Genomic DNA, 19,374 nt, shown 5'->3' with positions numbered 1-19,374 from the left:
ATGTATGCTAGACCCTATTCCATCTAAGCTCCTAAAAGAGATGCTTTCAGAAGTCATAGATCCTCTTCTGACTATTATTCATTTGTCATTGTCAAATTGGCTGTTATTAAGCCTCTCATCAAAAAAAAAAAAAAAAAAAAAAAAAAAAACATAACATAACATGACCCCAAAGTTAATTACAGACTGATCTCAAATCTCCCTTTTCTGTCAAATATATTAGAATAGGTAGTATCCTCACAATTATATTCCTTCTTAGAGAAAAATGGTATCTGTGAGGATTTAAAGTCAGGATTTAGGATATCACAGTACTGACACTGCTCTTCTTAGAGTTACAAATGACCTGCTCTTTTCATCTGATCTTGGTTGTATTTCTCTGTAAGTGCTACTGGACATTTTGAATAGACTAGAAAACATTGTTGGCATTATTGAAAGTGCATTAGTATGGTTTGAATCATACTTATCTGACCGCCATCAATTCATGACAGTGAATGAAGATGTATCATATCGATCACAAGTGCAGTATGGAGTACCTCAAGGTTCCATACTAGGGCCATTATTCTACACGCTTTACATATTACCCTTGGGATATATCATCAGGAAACATGGTGTTAGCTTTCACTGTTATGCTGATGATACCCAGCTATATATTTCTTCATGGCCTGGTGAAACACACCAATTTGAAAAACTAACAGAATGCATAATTGATATAAAAAACTGGATTACAAATCATTTCTTACGGCTAAATACTGAAAAAAGTGTTAATTATAAGACCTAAAACCTCTGCATTTAAACTCTAGAACACTGTCTAAGACTTGATGGTTGCTCTGTCAATTCTTCGTCATCAGTTAGGAACCTAGGTGTGCTATTTGATAGCAATCTTTCTTTCGAAAGCCACGATTGTAGCATTTGTTAAACTGCATTTTTCTTAAAATTTTAAAAATATATCTAAATTACGACATATGCTCACAATTTCAAATGAAAAATGTAAATTCATGTGTTCATGACCTCACGGTTGGATTATTGTAATGCTTTATTGGGTGGTTGTTCTGCACGCTTAATAACCAAACTCCAGGTAGTCCAAAAAGCAGCAGAAAGAGTTCTTACTAGAACCAGGAAGTTTGACCATATTAGCCCGGTCCTGTCAACACTGCACTGGCTCCCTATCAAACATTGTATACATTTTAAAATCCTGCTAATGGTTTTGCACCTCAGTACTTGAGTGTGCTCTTTTCGTATTATAGTCTTTCTCGTACCCTGTGCTCTCAAAGCTCGAAAGCAATTTGATGATACATAGAGTATCAAAATCAACTGCGGGCGGCAGATCCTTTTCCTATTTGGCGCCTAAACTCTGGAATAACCTACCTATATGTTCGGGAGGCAGACACACTCTTGCAGTTTAAATCTAGATTAAAGACCCATCTCTTTAACCTGGTTAACACATAACACACTAACACATTTATAATATTAAAATCCGTTAAAGGATTTTTAGGCTGCATTAATTAGGTAAACCGGAACCGGAAACACTTCACATAACACCGTATTTTCTACATCATTAGAAGAATGGCATCTACGCTAATATTAGTCTGTTTCTCTCTTATTCCGAGGTCACCGTAGCCACCAGATCCAGTCTGTGTCCAGATCAGAGGGTCACTGCAGTCACCCGGATCCAGTACGTATCCAGACCAGATGGTGGATCAGCACCTAGAAAGGACCTCTACTGCCCTGAAGACAGCGGAGACCAGGACAACTAGAGCCCAGATACAGATCCCCTGTAAAGACCTTGTCTCAGAGGAGCACCAGGACAAGAGCACAGGAAACAGATGATTCTTCTGCACAATCTGACTTTGCTGCAGTCTGGAATTGAACTACTGGTTTCGTCTGGTCAGAGGAGAACTGGCCCCCAACTGAGCCTGGTTTCTCCCAAGGTTTTTTTCTCCATTCTGTCACCGATGGAGTTTCGGTTCCTTGCCGCCGTCGCCTCTGGCTTGCTTAGTTGGGGTCACTTCATCTACAGTGATATCGTTGACTTGATTGCAAATGATTGCACAGATACTATTTAACTGAACTGAGCTGGACGATGAAATCACTGAATTCAGTGTTGAACTGCCTTTAATTGAAAATTTAGTGTTTCTTTTTGCATTGACACACTATTTTCCTATTTTGATACTGGACAACTGCTTTGACACAATCTGAATTGTTAAAAGCGTTATATAAATAAAGGTGACTTGACTTGAGTTTATAGACTTTTCATGAAAATATGTTTGTTTGCATTTAAACAGGTGAATTGATGAGTGTGTCTGTGAGAAAGATGTGTCTTTAAGCAGATTTTGTTTTGTGGAGTCTCACTGAGGTCAACACTCACAAGTGTGTGAAAAAAAAACATAATTAAAGAATTCACTGCAGCACCAGTACACACACACACACACACACACACACACACACACACACACACACACACACACACACACTCTCTCTCTCTCTCTCTCATGGTGCACAAACAGATTATATAAAGGAAACATGTTTGTCACTGCTTACATTTTTAATTGCAATACAAACATAAAGAGATTTAGTTCCTCTTTCCATGATGGTTCCTGTAACAGACTGGCTTTGAATGCAAGCGATATGCATCACAGTGATGTTCTACTTGAATGCACATGGAAACAATGTCATTTTAAATACAGTGTATGTAGAAACAGCAGTGAATACGCATGTGACTGATGCTGCAGGTGTAACACTGATGCTTCATTTCCTCTCAGGCTTTAGCAATAATGTCATCATCATCAGGACACTTGTACATCATGAGGCTAAAAATGCTTCATCAAAACCCAGTAGACAGATATTACTGAAACTTTGTGCCTCTGTCCTACCACAAAGTAGGCATGCAGTTTTTACAAAGGTACATCTTATTCACACTTAAAAAAAAAGAGCTATCACCAGGCCAGTGCTTTTTATGGCGTGTGTGCCTTTCAACTGGCAGGTGTGTGTACAACTTCAGAAAAGCTTAGCATGTGAAAACCTCCAGAATATTGCTAATTTATTTTTTATTACCAGTTTGAAACATTCTAACTTTTTTATGAATGCATAATACTACACCGAATAACTCAATGTCTTTGGTTTATTATAGTTGAAATGATCAATAATTATGTTAAAAGCGCTGATATTTTATATATATATATATATATATATATATATATATAATTATTATTATTACATTTGATTTTTAAAGTAATTTATTACCTGTATGCTTTTTTCCCATATATATATATATATATGTATATGGGAAAAAATCATACAGGTAATAAATTACTTTAAAAATCAAATGTAATAATAATAATTATTATACAAAAATATAGATAGATAGAGAGATAGATAGATAGATTTACATTTTAACATTTTAACAAATTCTAATATATAAAAAATATTTATTCATCATGGTAGTATTGGTTTGCAACCTTTATTTTGGGGAAGAAAACAGAAGATTTAAATATATACATGTTTTGTTTTTGAAGTGTCTGCCTCCAAGCTTCCGCAACTTTAGTAAAATATCATTTTAGTTTTTTAATGTTTTATTTGAATTTTACATTGCTGTTTTTGTTTGTTTTGAAAGTAGTGTCTAACTCCAAGTTACCACAACTTTATTGTAGTGGCAGTAACTGCAGTAACTATTTCAGAGGAACGCAGTACATTTTTAGAAGGATAATACTGTAATAACAATGAAAACTTGACTTGAAGTGGTGTATGATATGAAACCAGTGGGCTCAGGATCACTGAATGTTATAATAGCAAACCTAAAGTCTAAAGTCACCATACTTTAATTATTTAGTTGTCCAAACCACAGTTAGATCATGTAAAATGAATACTGCTGTTGTTTACAAGCTCAGTGCTTGACATGAAGCGCTCTGAGCTCAGTTGCACTCACAGACAGATCTGATACAGTAGCTCGTCCTGCTGTAGTTTATGAAGCCGGAGCTCCACGTGTCTGTCTGGGGCTCCATGTAGGATCTGGGGGCCAGCAGACCATAAACCAGCACAAACAAAGGGGGCAGGGCCCTTAGCGGGACTCTTTTTACTGCATTCCCACGCCAGCAGCAGTGGCTCACTGGGAAGTGTTACCTGCCCGATGCTGGATGTCCCCCATAACCCCCTCCACAGAGCCTCCTCCAGCACTGCCGCAGCGGCCCAGGTGTACAAACACTAAACACCGGCCCAGATCAAAGACACTCATTAAAGCACAATAGATACAGCCCCCTAATCCTGCGTCCTTCACCAAAAGCTGTGGGCCGGAGCGATCCGCCTCCCAAAGACACCTGAGCCATCGCCCCCTGCAGGACAGTCATCAATCGTAAACAGATACCATGAAGATGTTTTATTCATTTACAGTGTTGTTACAGTAAAAATGAACTAATCTACTGTTACATAAAATATGATAGATAGATAGATAGATAGATAGATAGATAGATAGATAGATAGATAGATAGATAGATAGATAGATAGATAGGTAGATAGGTAGATAGATAGATAGATAGATAGATAGATAGATAGATAGATAGATAGATAGATGGGGTTTGGCACTTGTTTCATAAAAAAATGAAATAAAATGTAACTTTTTAACACCTTTTCAAACAAAACAAAATGTCACAACAATTAAGCTGCAGCAACTTGGAGTTTGACACTGTCAAAAAACAAAACAAAAAACAAAATCAGTAATTTAACATGAAATAAAAAAATAAAACCTTTTTTTTTTAAAGTATTTTAAATAAGAGAAAATGTTAGTACAGTTAAACTCCAGTAACTTGGAGAAAAGACACTGTCAACAAAACACAAACAAACAAAAAAAGTTATTTAACATTAACTTTGGTTTTTCAAACAAAACAAAATGATGTAAGAATGAAAGTAGTAATTTGTATTTATACAGAGCTGTTGTCAAGACAACTAAGCACAAAAAAAAAAAAAAAAAAATATATATATATATATATATATATATATATATATATATAGGCTATATATTGTGTGTGTGTGTGTGTGTATAAATATAAAATCAGATGATTGTGATTGTGACCAATATTCATCTCCAGTGTATTTTCACACTCGAGTGTCTAATATGAAAATATCTGGCAATTTATGAGTGCAGGCGAGTGGATGGAGAAGATTTACTTCATATTAGATGAGATGTCAGCATGAGTCAGATGACTGGATGTGCTCAGGAGCTTCATTGCATGTATGTGTGAGTGTGTGTGTGTGTGTGTGTGTGTGTGTGTGTGTGAGAGAGAGATGACCAAGTCATTTTGCAGTCAACCGCAGTTCAGTTACCTCAAATGACAGAGACACAAAATAAGCATTTATTACATGTCTAAGCTCAGAAGAGGAATAATAAAGTAATAATGTGATATGTTTCGATGCATCTACGTCTGATCTGGACAGAAGTTCATCTGTGATGTCTGAGACGCTGGGAAGAGAGCTGTGCCACGAGCTCCGCTGGCGTCTTTGATGAAGACGGCTCTTTGTAGTGAGCGTGGAGATGTCTTGTTAGTCAGTAAAAGTGAGGGCTAAATGGCTCCATGACAGGAAGCTGTTTACATGAGGAGCTCGAGCCGCTCGCTGCCCCCATTGTCTGCAGACCTCTCTCCTACTTCATTAGCATTTCCATAAGAAAGGGCCAGTAATTACCCCTTTCTTCTGCCGTCCCTTCATCTCTGGCCTCTCTCTCTCTCTCTCTGTCTGTCCTCTGTTTTTCCTGCTCCTCTGTTTCTGGTCGCTCGACCCAATCCTGCAACATGACGCAAACAGTCAAAGTGTCAGGCTGGAAAAGAAGTGCTGTTTTGATGGCGAGATCTAAACGTAAGAGCATATAACAGGAATAAATCCTACCGTAATGAATTGTAACTTCTGCTCTGGGCTATGATTCCTGTAAGCCAGCGTGTGTGGTGTGTGTCAGCTCAGGGTAATTGTTTGTAACCCGGTGTCAGAGAGAGCAGGACTGTAATTGTGGTCTTGACCTCATTTCACTGGAGCTCTTGTGAAATGTGACAGAAACAGCCGAGCTTTTTTGGCAGAGAGCTGAGTGACCTTCAGTGAAAAACAGCACTAAAGAAGGATCATCTGGTCCCGCTTATGTGTAAAACCAGGGTTCATTATATATTCTAGACGAGAGGTGAAATGTGCTATGAATGTTAATTATGGAGACAGAAGTGGTTGGAGCACAAGGTAAAACTGAAGTACATACATAAAAAAAGACACTAAAAGTACCCTAACTGTGGAAAAATATACAATATATTTTAAAGGAATATACTAATGTGAGAACTGAATTTTTGTGGAAACTTAATTACATTTTAGTTGCAATTAAATGAAAATGTATCATGGTTTAATTTATATTAAATGCAGTTTCAGTTGATCTCAAAAGTGCATTTAGTCCTGTTGTCTTTGAAATGGGTTTAAAGTACTGCTAAACAAGCATTTACGATCAACTAAAATACACTGTAATGTATTTCTATTGAACATTTTATCATGCATTTAAATACATTTAGAATTAATGATTTATAACAAAGAAGTTGCAATTTAGTGCATTAAAAATGCATTAACCTTAAATGTAATATCAAACAACAAACTGCAGTTAAACTGATAATCAAGTGCTTTAGATGTGCTTTAGTAAAATGTGCTTCCTTTTGAGTTAAGCCTTATCTGATCAGTGCTCACACTGGCTTTCTGGGATTTCAAGTGAGCTTGAGTTTTAGACGGTCTGAAAGTTTAGAGTTTACAACCTAAGAGATATGTGCAGAACGCACTTCATATGGCGTTCAAGTCAGAACAAGTCTGAATCATACCGTCTGTGCTGGGTTTATCAACAAAGCTCATGGTTTAATGATAAGTTCATGCCGAAACAGCTTTTAAAGATGATGAGATGCTCGTTGAGTGTGAAGCTCTGTAAATCTGCAGATGAATCCTGCCTCTCGTTCATTAGAGGAAGTGAGGAAGAGAGCAGGAAGCTGGAGATCACTTGCCCTCCCCTCTCTGAGAGCGTGAGAAGAGCCACCTCTTAATCTCGTCAGCTTCACCGCATGCACACACATCCCATCACACCCTCGGCCAACATATCAGACCACCACGTCCTAAACAGAGTCATCCGGTGGACTGCTCGCTTGTTACTGTGCTAGTGCTAGCATCAGGAGCCTTTTCAATCTCCATGAATGTTTTAAGCATTTGGTAAATCTGCTCTTTATGTGCAGTCAGTGTTTCCCTGCCAATCAAACCCGTGGCACTGACGTCTCAATGACTTTTATTGTAGAAAAAGTGAGTCTTTATTGAATGTCAATTATAAGTCTGTCATATAATATTTTGATATATTTTCATTTTAATGACTCGATTTAAATGTAAATATTATCACACGAATTGCATTTCATGCTATCCTGCAAACTAATCGTGAATCATGGTCAAATGTTAGTTTTCGTGTTTCGTATTGTAAAAGTTTCTGTGACACATACAGTGTATGTCATAATAATTTCATGTCGGAGGGTTTATGTATTTTGCCCTTATAATAATGTCATTGTGCTGCTGGTCGAATCACACAAACCCCATCAAGAACATGACTGGGATCATATTGTACTTCATCAACAAAAGATAAAGGGAAGAAATTATATCTGTTTTCAGAAAATGACGCCTATTTAAAAAAACAATTAATTTATTATTATTATTATTATCTACTGTTAATTATATGATGTTTATGATATTTTATGTAATTTATAAAAAGAAAATAGCATTGGAGTTTTCATTGAAGAATTATTGTTATTTAAAAACAACTAATAATATCTTAGTCTTTCTACTTCAGAACATCACATTTATGATTTACGCTTGTTGATTCTTTGTAAAATGTGAGTTACATGAGCATGTTATACAGGATTCTTAGCATGGCACTGGTTTAAATGATGTACAATTTTGAGATCAGGAAAAGAAGTTACAGTGAAAAAAGCAGCATCTCTCTATAGTTTTTATGGATTTAGAAAGGATTTTCAGGTTTCCCTCCTCTCTCCGCTTCCTGTTTGTCGTCTGTCAGTGTTGTCTCTGCGCACAGGACCCCTAGCGAGAGTTTAGCTGCCTCTCCCAGTGCCTGGCCCCATGCGGACAGCTTCAATAGCTGCAGGCTACAGGCCGCGGAGCCAGAGACCCGTCTGCTCTCATCACACTTCTGCAGTCATGTAATATCAGCAGTCATTCTCATTCACATCTGCACAAGGGTGCGGAGAAAAACTGCAGACAGCCTTCAGCTTTCCTTTGCTAAGATGAGTCTGTCTCATGGTGTAACCTGAGAAAACTAAAATTACAGTCAAAATATTATAACACCTGGAAATATTGAGTCACTTTATTATAGAACTATAAACTAGATTTAAAGAACTCAATATAGAACTCGGAACTCTGGAGTCAAAATCGAGTAACAATTTGATAGAGCTTGGAATTTTCTAAATATATATAGAATCTATGCCTTGCAACTATAGATGATCAAATTTATGGAATTATAGTGTCAAATTATTATAGCAGTTGTAATTGTGTATATTATTGAATCTGCAAGTTAAATGATAATTTGTTATTTCAACTCTACATTCCATATTTTAGAATTCCATATTCTAAATGCTATAGGACTTAGGTTCTTTATTTTAGAGAATGTGGAATTAAAGAGTCTAAATATTACAGAACGTGGAACTATTGGGTCAGAATGTGCTAGAACTTATATTTATAGATTAAAGGGTTAGTTCACCCCAAAATGGAAATGAATCATTATTACTCAACCTCAATCCAAACCTATAAGACCTTCGTTCATCTTCAAAACACACTTTAAGATATTTATGTAGAATTTGTAATTATAGATTCAATATCTCTGATAATTCACAACTAACTCTCACTACTTTTTTGTCACACTTCTCAAGACTGTATACCTCAGGGGTCAGAAGTATGATAGTCAGTATGGGGTGTTTTCATGCTCAGAAGCGCGAGCAGCTCTTCAACAGCTCTCTGGTTCTGCTCTTCAGACACACAGCTGTGGATCTGTTCATGGTTTGGTGACACTTCTGCAGATCCCTCCCGCTCGCCCTGTTCAAACTCTCCCCCAGCCTTTATAACTGAACCAAAGCATGTCGTGCACATCTGTACAAATGAGAATAAGATTAGAGGTTTTAATGGGCTCGGCCTTCCATGAATCTGGAGTAATGTGTGTACACGCTACTGGAAACAAATACAACTGAAAGCCTGTGTTGCACACACTCGCCTTGAAGACTTGATACAGCTCACACATCAGTTTGTGTTCCCATGCGTTAGTATTTCAACCCAATCACAATTAGAGAGCATAACTATACTGTGAACAGGTGGCAAATTCACATGAAACTGTATGATAAAAAAAAGAAGTATATAAACATTTACAAAAATCATGTATATAGACATTTACATTTACCGAACATGGAATTATAGAGTGAAAGTGTTCTAAAATGTGACAGATTTAATACATTGCGGTATAGAATGTATAATTAATAGTATAGGTCCATTATAATATAGAATGTAAAATTAAAGACTCCAAACCGAAAAGAGCATAGAATAAAACAGTCCAAATGTTATAGATCCTGGGATTTTACAGTATTCCAGAGCCTGGAATGATGGTGTCAGTATATTGTGGAATTTGGAATTATGCACTCATTATGTCATAGTATTCACCGTTTCTGTCTATGGATGGTATCCCAGTTAGTATACTGAATATCAGTTTTAATAAATGACAAGCAGTCAACCAGCAAAGCTAATGAACTTAGCAATAATGTTAGTAGAGAGAGAGAAGAACAGCAGCTGCAGAGATCCTGAACTACATCCTGCAGTCAATATGTATGCTGCAGCTTCCTCTGCTGGACAAACAGAGCTATTACAATTCGATTTTTCAGAGCACTGTTTTGGCATTACTGAATTTCATACAGCATAGTTAAAGCATCAGTAGAGTGACAGAAAGAAACAAGCGAACACAGTCTCTTTCTTTGTCTGTTTAGGGACTGATTGTATACCAGATATTCCCTGCAGTCTAAATAAACTTGCCTTTATGATTTAGTTAATAGGCTATAGTTGTGGTGCTGGGTAGCAATTGATTACATGTAATCTGGATAATATAATCAGATTCCAACAATTAGCTCGGTCTACTTGTGATTATTAGATTATATTACATTTTAAAATCAGATTACAGCTACTTTTTATTGATTACACGAGTACATATTATTCACAAAATAGCAATAAACCATTCAGAATGTATGGATTCTCCCTAATTCTTCTTTTTGTCTTTGACATTTTCCTTTCTAAAACAGAATACTGCTTACATACATTCAGTTTGTGGAGACTCACACACAGATCAGTCACCAGTCATGGTTTTGTACAAAAATATTTCAGTCTCAAGAAGTGTTTTCTCAAAATTTCAACTACAGACGAAAACATTCATGTTTGTCTGAATTATCACTCTGTGTTATTATCATGTTATCACAGTGATTTATTTAGCCTTAATACAATGCCTTGCAAAACTATTCATATCCCTAACACTTTCACATTTTGTTATATTAAACTGCTTTAAATTACTTTTTTTCCACATCAATCTACATTCCATACACCATAATGGAATACCAAAGAATATGTTTTTTTGCATCTTTGCAAATTTGACCAAGATCCTGATGGTCACTCCAGTTGAGCTCCATGATCATGTGGAGAAATCTACAGAAGCACAAACATCAATCCAACACGTCACTGATCTGTGTTTGAATTTTTATGCAATCTACTTTTTATTATTATTATTGTATTTTTTATAAATATGTAATGTTATGTTTGCTGCACTTCATGTTGTTACTAACAACAAATGGAATATATTTTCTTTCTCCTTGTATTTTTATATAAATATGGTACATGATTATCCTATTTAACTCAATGTGATAAACAAATTACATTCAAAGTAAAAAGTAATCAAAAAGTAATCTGATTATATGTAATGTGTAATGTAATGGATTATGTAACTAACTTAATAAATAACAATTAAACTAACAATTTTTGCCATGCAATTAGAAGTCAGCAACAGACTGCAGTGTATTAGTTATCGACTCAGTACTGTGTTGGGTTGAAACTGATGTTTGGTGTTTCAGGCTTCAGAACCAGCAGACAGAGGGAGCCGCTTTTAGAAAGTGTATTAAAATGATTGTGTTTGTGCAAAATAATGTTTATACTTTCCACAGACAACTATTGTTTTAAAATACAGCTATTTACAAAAACTTATGCATGAAGCAGTTTATGTCAAATTTAGCTCACTTATACAGTTCTGTGCATAAAATACAGTTAAATACTGTAAGTACACACACACACACACACACACACAATCTGTAAACACATTTTGAGGCAGGATTAAATAAACTAAATTAGACTTGAAAACAGCTGGTGTGTTGTGCGGTTTCATTTCTATGAAAATTCAATTAATTCCTCCTGCCTGACATTCATGAATACAACCAGAGAGGTTCAGCTGAACATAGCTGGTAATGAATGAATAAAACCAAACTCAGAATTGTAATATTTTATTCATGGCCATCAGATCCCTCTTTAAACCATCATGGAAACACACAGACTCCTGCAATCACAGCATGTGCTGCTAGTTACGCCAGCTGAGAACTGTGTAAGTGTTTACACAAACACAGCCATATCTGCTTGTGAAGCAGAGAGTGCTAATGCTATTGCTAAGTAACTAGCCATATTTGCCAGGTCAACAATCTAGTTTCCTATTTGAGGGATTTAACCATTATGAGAAAACAACCTAGCAACCAGACAGTACACCATAGAAACAGCACAGCATGGTGATAGCAACCACTAAGAATGTATTAGCAACCACCTTAACAATGGCATAGCAATGCCACAAAAGATCAAAAGATTCAACACTGTGACAACATCCCACAACTGTATTGTAATGTGCTGTTGAAAAAAAAACAGCATATGCTGGTTAGGTGTGCTTTGATGCTGGGATGCTGGTTTATGCTGGTTCTTTGCTGGTTTATGCTAGTCATGTACTGGCAAATGACCAGCATAAACCAGCAAAGGACCAGCATAAACCAGCAAAGGACCAGCATAAACCAGCATAAACCAGCAAAGGACCAGCATAAACCAGCAAAAGGACTAGCATAAACCAGCAAAGGACCAGCATAAACCAGCAAAAGGACCAGCATAAACCAGCAATAGGACCAGCATAAACCAGCAATAGGACCAGCATAAACCAGCAAAGGACCAGCATAAACCAGCAAAAGGACCAACATAAACCAGAAAAAGGACCAGCATAAACCAGCAAAGGACCATGTAAACCAGCAAAAGGACCAGCATAAACCAGCATCAAAACATACCTAAGCAGCAAAAGGACCAGGATAATTCAGCAAAGGACCGGCATGAACCAGCAAAAGGACCAACATAAACTAGCAAAAGGACCAGCATAAACCAGCAAAAGGACCAGCATAAACCAGCATCAAAACATACCTAAGCAGCAAAAGGACCAGGATAATTCAGCAAAGGACCGGCATAAACCAGCAAAAGGACCAACATAAACTAGCAAAAGGACCAGCATAAACCAGCAAAAGGACCAGCATAAACCAGCAAAGGACCAGCATAAACCAGCAAAAGGACTAGCATAAACCAGCAAAGGACCAGCATAAACCAGCAAAAGGACCAGCATAAACCAGCAAAAGGACCAGCATAAACCAGCAAAGGACCAGCATAAACCAGCAAAAGGACTAGCATAAACCAGCATCAAAACATACCTAAGCAGCAAAAGGACCAGCATATTTCAGCAAAGGACCGGCATAAACCAGCAAAAGGACCAGCATAAACCAGCAAAGAACCAGCATAAACCAGCAAAAGGACCAACATAAACCAGCAAAAGGACCAGCATAAACCAGCAAAGGACCAGCATAAACCAGCAATAGGACCAGCATAAACCAGCAATAGGACCAGCATAAACCAGCAAAGGACCAGCATAAACCAGCAAAAGGACCAACATAAACCAGAAAAAGGACCAGCATAAACCAGCAAAGGACCATGTAAACCAGCAAAAGGACCAGCATAAACCAGCATCAAAACATACCTAAGCAGCAAAAGGACCAGGATAATTCAGCAAAGGACCGGCATGAACCAGCAAAAGGACCAACATAAACTAGCAAAAGGACCAGCATAAACCAGCAAAAGGACCAGCATAAACCAGCATCAAAACATACCTAAGCAGCAAAAGGACCAGGATAATTCAGCAAAGGACCGGCATAAACCAGCAAAAGGACCAACATAAACTAGCAAAAGGACCAGCATAAACCAGCAAAAGGACCAGCATAAACCAGCAAAGGACCAGCATAAACCAGCAAAAGGACTAGCATAAACCAGCATCAAAACATGCCTAAGCAGCAAAAGGACCAGCATAATTCAGCAAAGGACCAGCATAAACCAGCAAAGAACCAGCATAAACCAGCAAAAGGACCAACATAAACCAGCAAAAGGACCAGCATAAACTAGCATTAGGACCAGCATAAACCAGCAAAGGACCAGCAATAGGACCAGCATAAACCAGCAAAGGACCAGCATAAACCAGCAAAAGGACAAACATAAACCAGAAAAAGGACCAGCATAAACCAGCAAAGGACCACGTAAACCAGCAAAAGGACCAGCATAAACCAGCATCAAAACATACCTAAGCAGCAAAATGACCAGGATAATTCAGCAAAGGACCGGCATAAACCAGCAAAAGGACCAACATAAACCAGCAAAAGGACCAGCAAAAACCAGCAAAAGGACCAGCATAAACCAGCAATAGGACCAGCATAAACCAGCAATAGGACCAGCATAAACCAGCAAAAGGACCAACATAAATCAGCAAAAGGACCAGCATAAACCAGCAAAAGGACCAGCATAAACCAGCAAAAGGACCAGCATAAACCAGCAAAGGACCAGCATAAACCAGCAAAAGGACCAGCAAAGGACCAGCATAAACCAGCAAAGGAGCAGCATAAACCAGCATCAAAACATACATAAGCAGCAAAAGGACCAGCATAAACCAGCATCAAAACATACCCAACAAACAAAAGGACCAGCATAAACCAGCATCAAAACATACCTAAGCAGCAAAATGACCAGCATAAACCAGCAAAAGGACCAGCATAAACCAGCAAAGGACCAGCATAAACCACCATCAAAACATACCTAAGCAGCAAAAGGACCAGCATGGACCAGCATAAACCATCATCAAAACATACCCAACCAACAAAAGGACCAGCATAAACCAGCAAAAGGACCAGCATAAACCAGCAAAGAACCAGCATAAACCAGCAAAAGACCTGCATTAAACAGCATCAAAACATAACCAGCAAATGCTATTTTTTTCATTGGTGAAGACTTAAAATAGCCATCGACCTGACAACACATCCACAACAAATCTGTAACATACATGACTCTAAACAGTGCAACAGCCTGACAACCAATCACATCCCAGCAACGGCATTGCAACAAACCAACAAGACCCAAAACAGTCATAATACATTGGCAACTGCATAAGCAATGCCCTGATAACCACTCACAACATGCACATGCTAACAACACTCAAAAACATCCAGAACACCTTAGCAACTGTATAGCATCAACCAAACAACACGTCCACAACTAAACTGTCACATACTAACAAAACTCAGAACAACTGCATAGTAACACCCTGACAACAACTTTGCAACACCCACAACCACATTTCAACATGCTAACAATACTCAAGACAATCAGTACACCTTAGCAACCGCATAGCAACAACCTTATAGTAAGGTGACCAGATTTCTGAAATGAAAACCGGGGACATTTCCTAGTTCAGTGGTCAAAATGTCACTGAAATCTCACTTGTTATTATCTTCAAAAACAGGGACAATATGGTTTTGTGTTATTATGTTTATCACACTGTATATATATATATCAAAATGCTTCTTCAGATTTGATAGCAAACTTTTGATGCCCAAAATTTACCTGGTTAAAGTTATAACTGAAGTTGAAATGTGTGTGCTTGATTCGTGAAAACAAACCTCATCAATGGTACTTTTGAGTTTATGTTTACTATATTTAATGTGCATGAGATAAAATAAAAATGCAAAAAATGAATGAGTGCTTCTTAAGTTTAAATAAAATTGTAAGTAATAAAAAGTACATTTTTTTCTTCAGAAATGTAATCAAGTAAAATCAGTAAGTAATCAGTTTACATTTTACATTAATAAAGAACAAAAACCCTAAACATAATACTTAAGTACAGTAATCCAGTAAAATTACTTAAGTATTTTAAACCCCTACAAATAACAAACATCTCAAAACAGTAGGCTAGAATTATAGCAAAATTATGGTTTTACAAAAACACATTAAAATAAAACAATAAATAGGATAACTGAATATGATAAATAAAACAACAAATGTTATTTTCTAACTGTATTTACCATTTTCATAACTGTGTTTACATACCTACAATCTTTAAAATGTTATGTTTATAAAAATATGCTTCTGGGAATGGATATTTTCTATCCCTAGTCAGGGTTAATATTTAGCATTTTAGGCTCAAAGAGACTAAAAGGTAGTGCTTTCTGCCAATTTAATTTTGCAAGTGTAATTGATTAGTTTATTATTTTTTATATTATTCATATAAGAGACATCTTATATGAATTGTTGTTGTGACAGCGGAATTTTCAGGAATGTTTAATAGGCCTATTGTGTGCAAAACAATCGGCCTAAACTGTACATAAACTGCACACAAACAGTATTACTTTGTTTTAATATGTATATAACGCAATCTCTTTTGATAACTGATGATAACAGCGCTCTGCTCTATTACAAGCTTTTCATGGCTACAGAAGCGGCTTGAGACCAAGTAATCAGCTCACAGCATCCTCTGCTGGTGAAAATAATCCAATCACATGATAGCCAGCTAGTTAAATAGCAACGCTTTAAAAATGTCTAAAATGTCCACTCAAAGCAGCTGGCTGCATGTGTTGGTAAAGGACATTGTGGACAAGTGGAAGTCATTTGGATTGTGTACTCAGAGCTCTGTTCTCTTTGTCTAAACCCGTTTACACATTCAGCGATGTTCGATGCTCAATAACAGCGCTATTGATCCGTGTGTTAAAGGCCATTTGCTCACACACTACACTTCCAGCTTTGCTGTCTGAGGTCCTGAGCTATTTTCATCCGTCTCCCAATCTACACCCCCACTCCTCCTCTGTCGCTTGTCATCATCCCTCCATCAGAAGTGCCTCCATTCTTCATGCTGCTTTCAGGCGCTCAGAAGTATGACAAACGGGTGCATTAGCGGGCTAATTAAGGGAGATCAGGGAGTAAGAAAGTCTTATGAGGCGCCCAGGCGTGGCTTTCCAAATGAAAGCACCCGTAATTTGCATGAGAGGTAATTGAATTGCCTGCAGTGAGAGGTGAAGTGAGTGGGAGGGGAATGGGATTGAGAATCTGTGCAGTAATATTCCAGACAGCCTCTATTGAACTCTACATGCTAAGAGTTTCGCGTCAAATGTTTGGTTGAGACCAAACATGCATTCTGTGTGTGCTTTGCAGCAAAATTTGCCCAAGAATTTACTTTCAGAGGCCTCATTTAGATACATTCACTGAAATACTGAAATAATAGATTTACAACTATTTAAAAAATACAATTAAATAATATAATTAAAAAATGGCTTTAAATCATATACAACAAACATTTTTTATTTTTATTTTTTTGTGGAATGTCCCTTTGAAAATACATTGATGTAGGATCAATGGGAGCATATTGGGCTAAAATATCTTTCTATGGATCTGGACTTCAGACTGGCCATTTCAGGACCCGGATCCTTCTTCTACGCAGCCATGATGGTCTGGCATTGTCATGTTGAAAAATGCAAGGTCTTCCCTGAAAGGGACGACGTCTGGATGGGAGCACATGTTGTTCTAGAACTTGGATATACCTTTCAGGATTGATGGTGCCTTTCCAGATGTGTAAGCTGCCCATGCCACACGCACACATTCAACCCCATACCATCAGAGATGCTTCTGAACTGAGTGCTGATAACAACTTGGGTTGTCCTGGTCCTCTTAAGTCCAGATGACATGGCGTCAGTTTTCCAAAAAGATCTTTAAATTTTGATTCTTTGGATCTTTGGATGATATTATGCACGGTAGGTGATGATAACTTCAAACTCTTTGCAATTTTTGTCTGAGAAACTCCTTTCTGATATTGCTCCTCTATTTTTCGCCGCAGCATTGGGGGAATTGGTGATCCTCCGCCCATCTTGACTTCTGAGAGACACTGACACTCTGAGAAGCTCTTTTTATACCCAATCATGTTGCCAATTGACCTAATAAGTTGCAAATTGGTCCTCCGGCTGTTCCTTATATGTACATTTAACTTTTCCGACATCTTATTGCTACCTGTCCCAACTTTTTTGGAATGTGTAGCTCTCATGAAATCCAAAATGAGGATTTCAAAAATTAATCCCCGATTAAACCTCGTGGTTTTTTGTCACAAGTAAATACGTTCATTGACTTGAGACATAACACATAAGACACTCTTTTTCGCCAACTGCTGGCGTATTTGTGTAATATGAAGAAATGGTCACTGAGCGAATCAGTGAATGAATCATTTTGGTGAACGAACTGAAAATCAACGAATCTCTTGAAAGAATCCAAATTTTCACCACTAAATTTCATGCAACATAAATTTGTTTTTAGTGACCTGCCCCAACCCGCCCCGCAATAAAGTGCCAATTTCTTAACCCACCCCGACCCGACCTGTGGGGCCCGTGGGTTATGAGACGACCCGCGCATCACTAAAGGGAACCTCTTCTGTAACAATCTCACAAGTTGATAAATTCAAATTCAATAAAACAATTACAGTTTTTTATTTAATTTCTTCATCCCATGGTGGAAACAGATATCTATAAATTTACACTTGAGTAAAAAATAAAACAAAATAAAATAAAATAAAATACCTAGAAGGAATAATATGAAGATTTAGGCTATTTCTTATGCACTAATAGTTACTTTCTATGCACAAGCAAGTATAATTTAAACCTTTTTGCCTTTTTATACTGTGACATATAAAAGTATATGTATGTAAAATGTACGTTTCACAAAAATCTGATGGGTTTTTATCTATTTCTTTAGTTGTTTTGTTCAAACCTGATTCCAAAAAAGTTGGAACAAATTGTGAGTAAAAAAAGTAATGGAATAATTTACAAATCTCATAAACTTATATTTGATTCGCAATATAATATAGATAACATATCTAATGTTGAAAGTGAGACATTTTGAAATGTCAACATAAACAAATTTATGTTGCATGGAATTTAGTGGTGGAAATTCCAAAACGTGGAATTATGTTCTGTATTCAAAATAGGAAAACAAGAATATGTGCACCAATAAATGCGCTTTGTATCTGCTGATTGCTGATCGAGATTTACATGCTTGGCCGACTGACCCTGTAGGTACTCTCATTCATTTCATTTACGAACCAGATGTATCAGTTCATTCAACTCTTTCACCTACGAGAAGATCGTATTCGTTCACTACATTCAACAAGTCACATGCTCTGTCACATCTTGAGTAACTCTTTTTGACAAGATGAAACAGTTCACAGAGCTGTTCACAAGCTGCGCATGCTGTGGGAAGAACTTCATAGTGCAATTACCCATAGCCTATATTGATAAGGTTAAGATACGAAGGTCTAAGTAGCAACATAACTTCCGTGATGTCCCCGATGTGCGGGGTGGGGCGGGGCGGGGCGGGGCGGGTCAAGAAATTTTACCTTATTTGCGAGGCGGGCTGGGGCGGGCCAGATAATTTCATAAAAGCGGGACCCGCGGGTTGGAATAAACCCAGACCCGCGCATCACTAGTTCCCGTTCCACCTCCTCCTCACCACCAGAGGGAACCATCCCCTGAATATTAACAAACTCTCATTTACATGCCCACACACACATATATAAGCAGTCACCAAACGCTTAGTCACTGCTAAGTCTTGATTTGCCCTAGCTGTCTTTTCTGAGCATTATTACCTGTTTTTGTTTTCTAGTGTATTGACTTTGGACTGTTTCTCGATTCCCTGATTGTTCTCTGCTTGCCCCGACTCAGATTGCCTTCTCTGAACTCTGTCTGTCTGCCGCCTGCCCTGATCTCTCGCCTGGTTAAGGTTCTGTCTAAGCCTTGTCTACATAGTTTTGCCTCGCCGGTATCTGACCCTGTATTGTCTGACTATTCTCAATAAAGCTGCAAATGGATCTAATGCATTCTGATGGGTCACAACAGAAGACTTCACCACATAGCGATCCAGCAGAGATCATGCAAGTATATAGGGAAC

The sequence above is a fragment of the Carassius gibelio genome, chromosome B19 (genome assembly GCF_023724105.1).
Source record: "Carassius gibelio isolate Cgi1373 ecotype wild population from Czech Republic chromosome B19, carGib1.2-hapl.c, whole genome shotgun sequence".
Classification (NCBI taxonomy): domain Eukaryota; kingdom Metazoa; phylum Chordata; class Actinopteri; order Cypriniformes; family Cyprinidae; genus Carassius; species Carassius gibelio.
The sequence above is the reverse complement of the archived record's forward strand: the minus strand, read 5'-3'. Positions refer to the sequence as shown.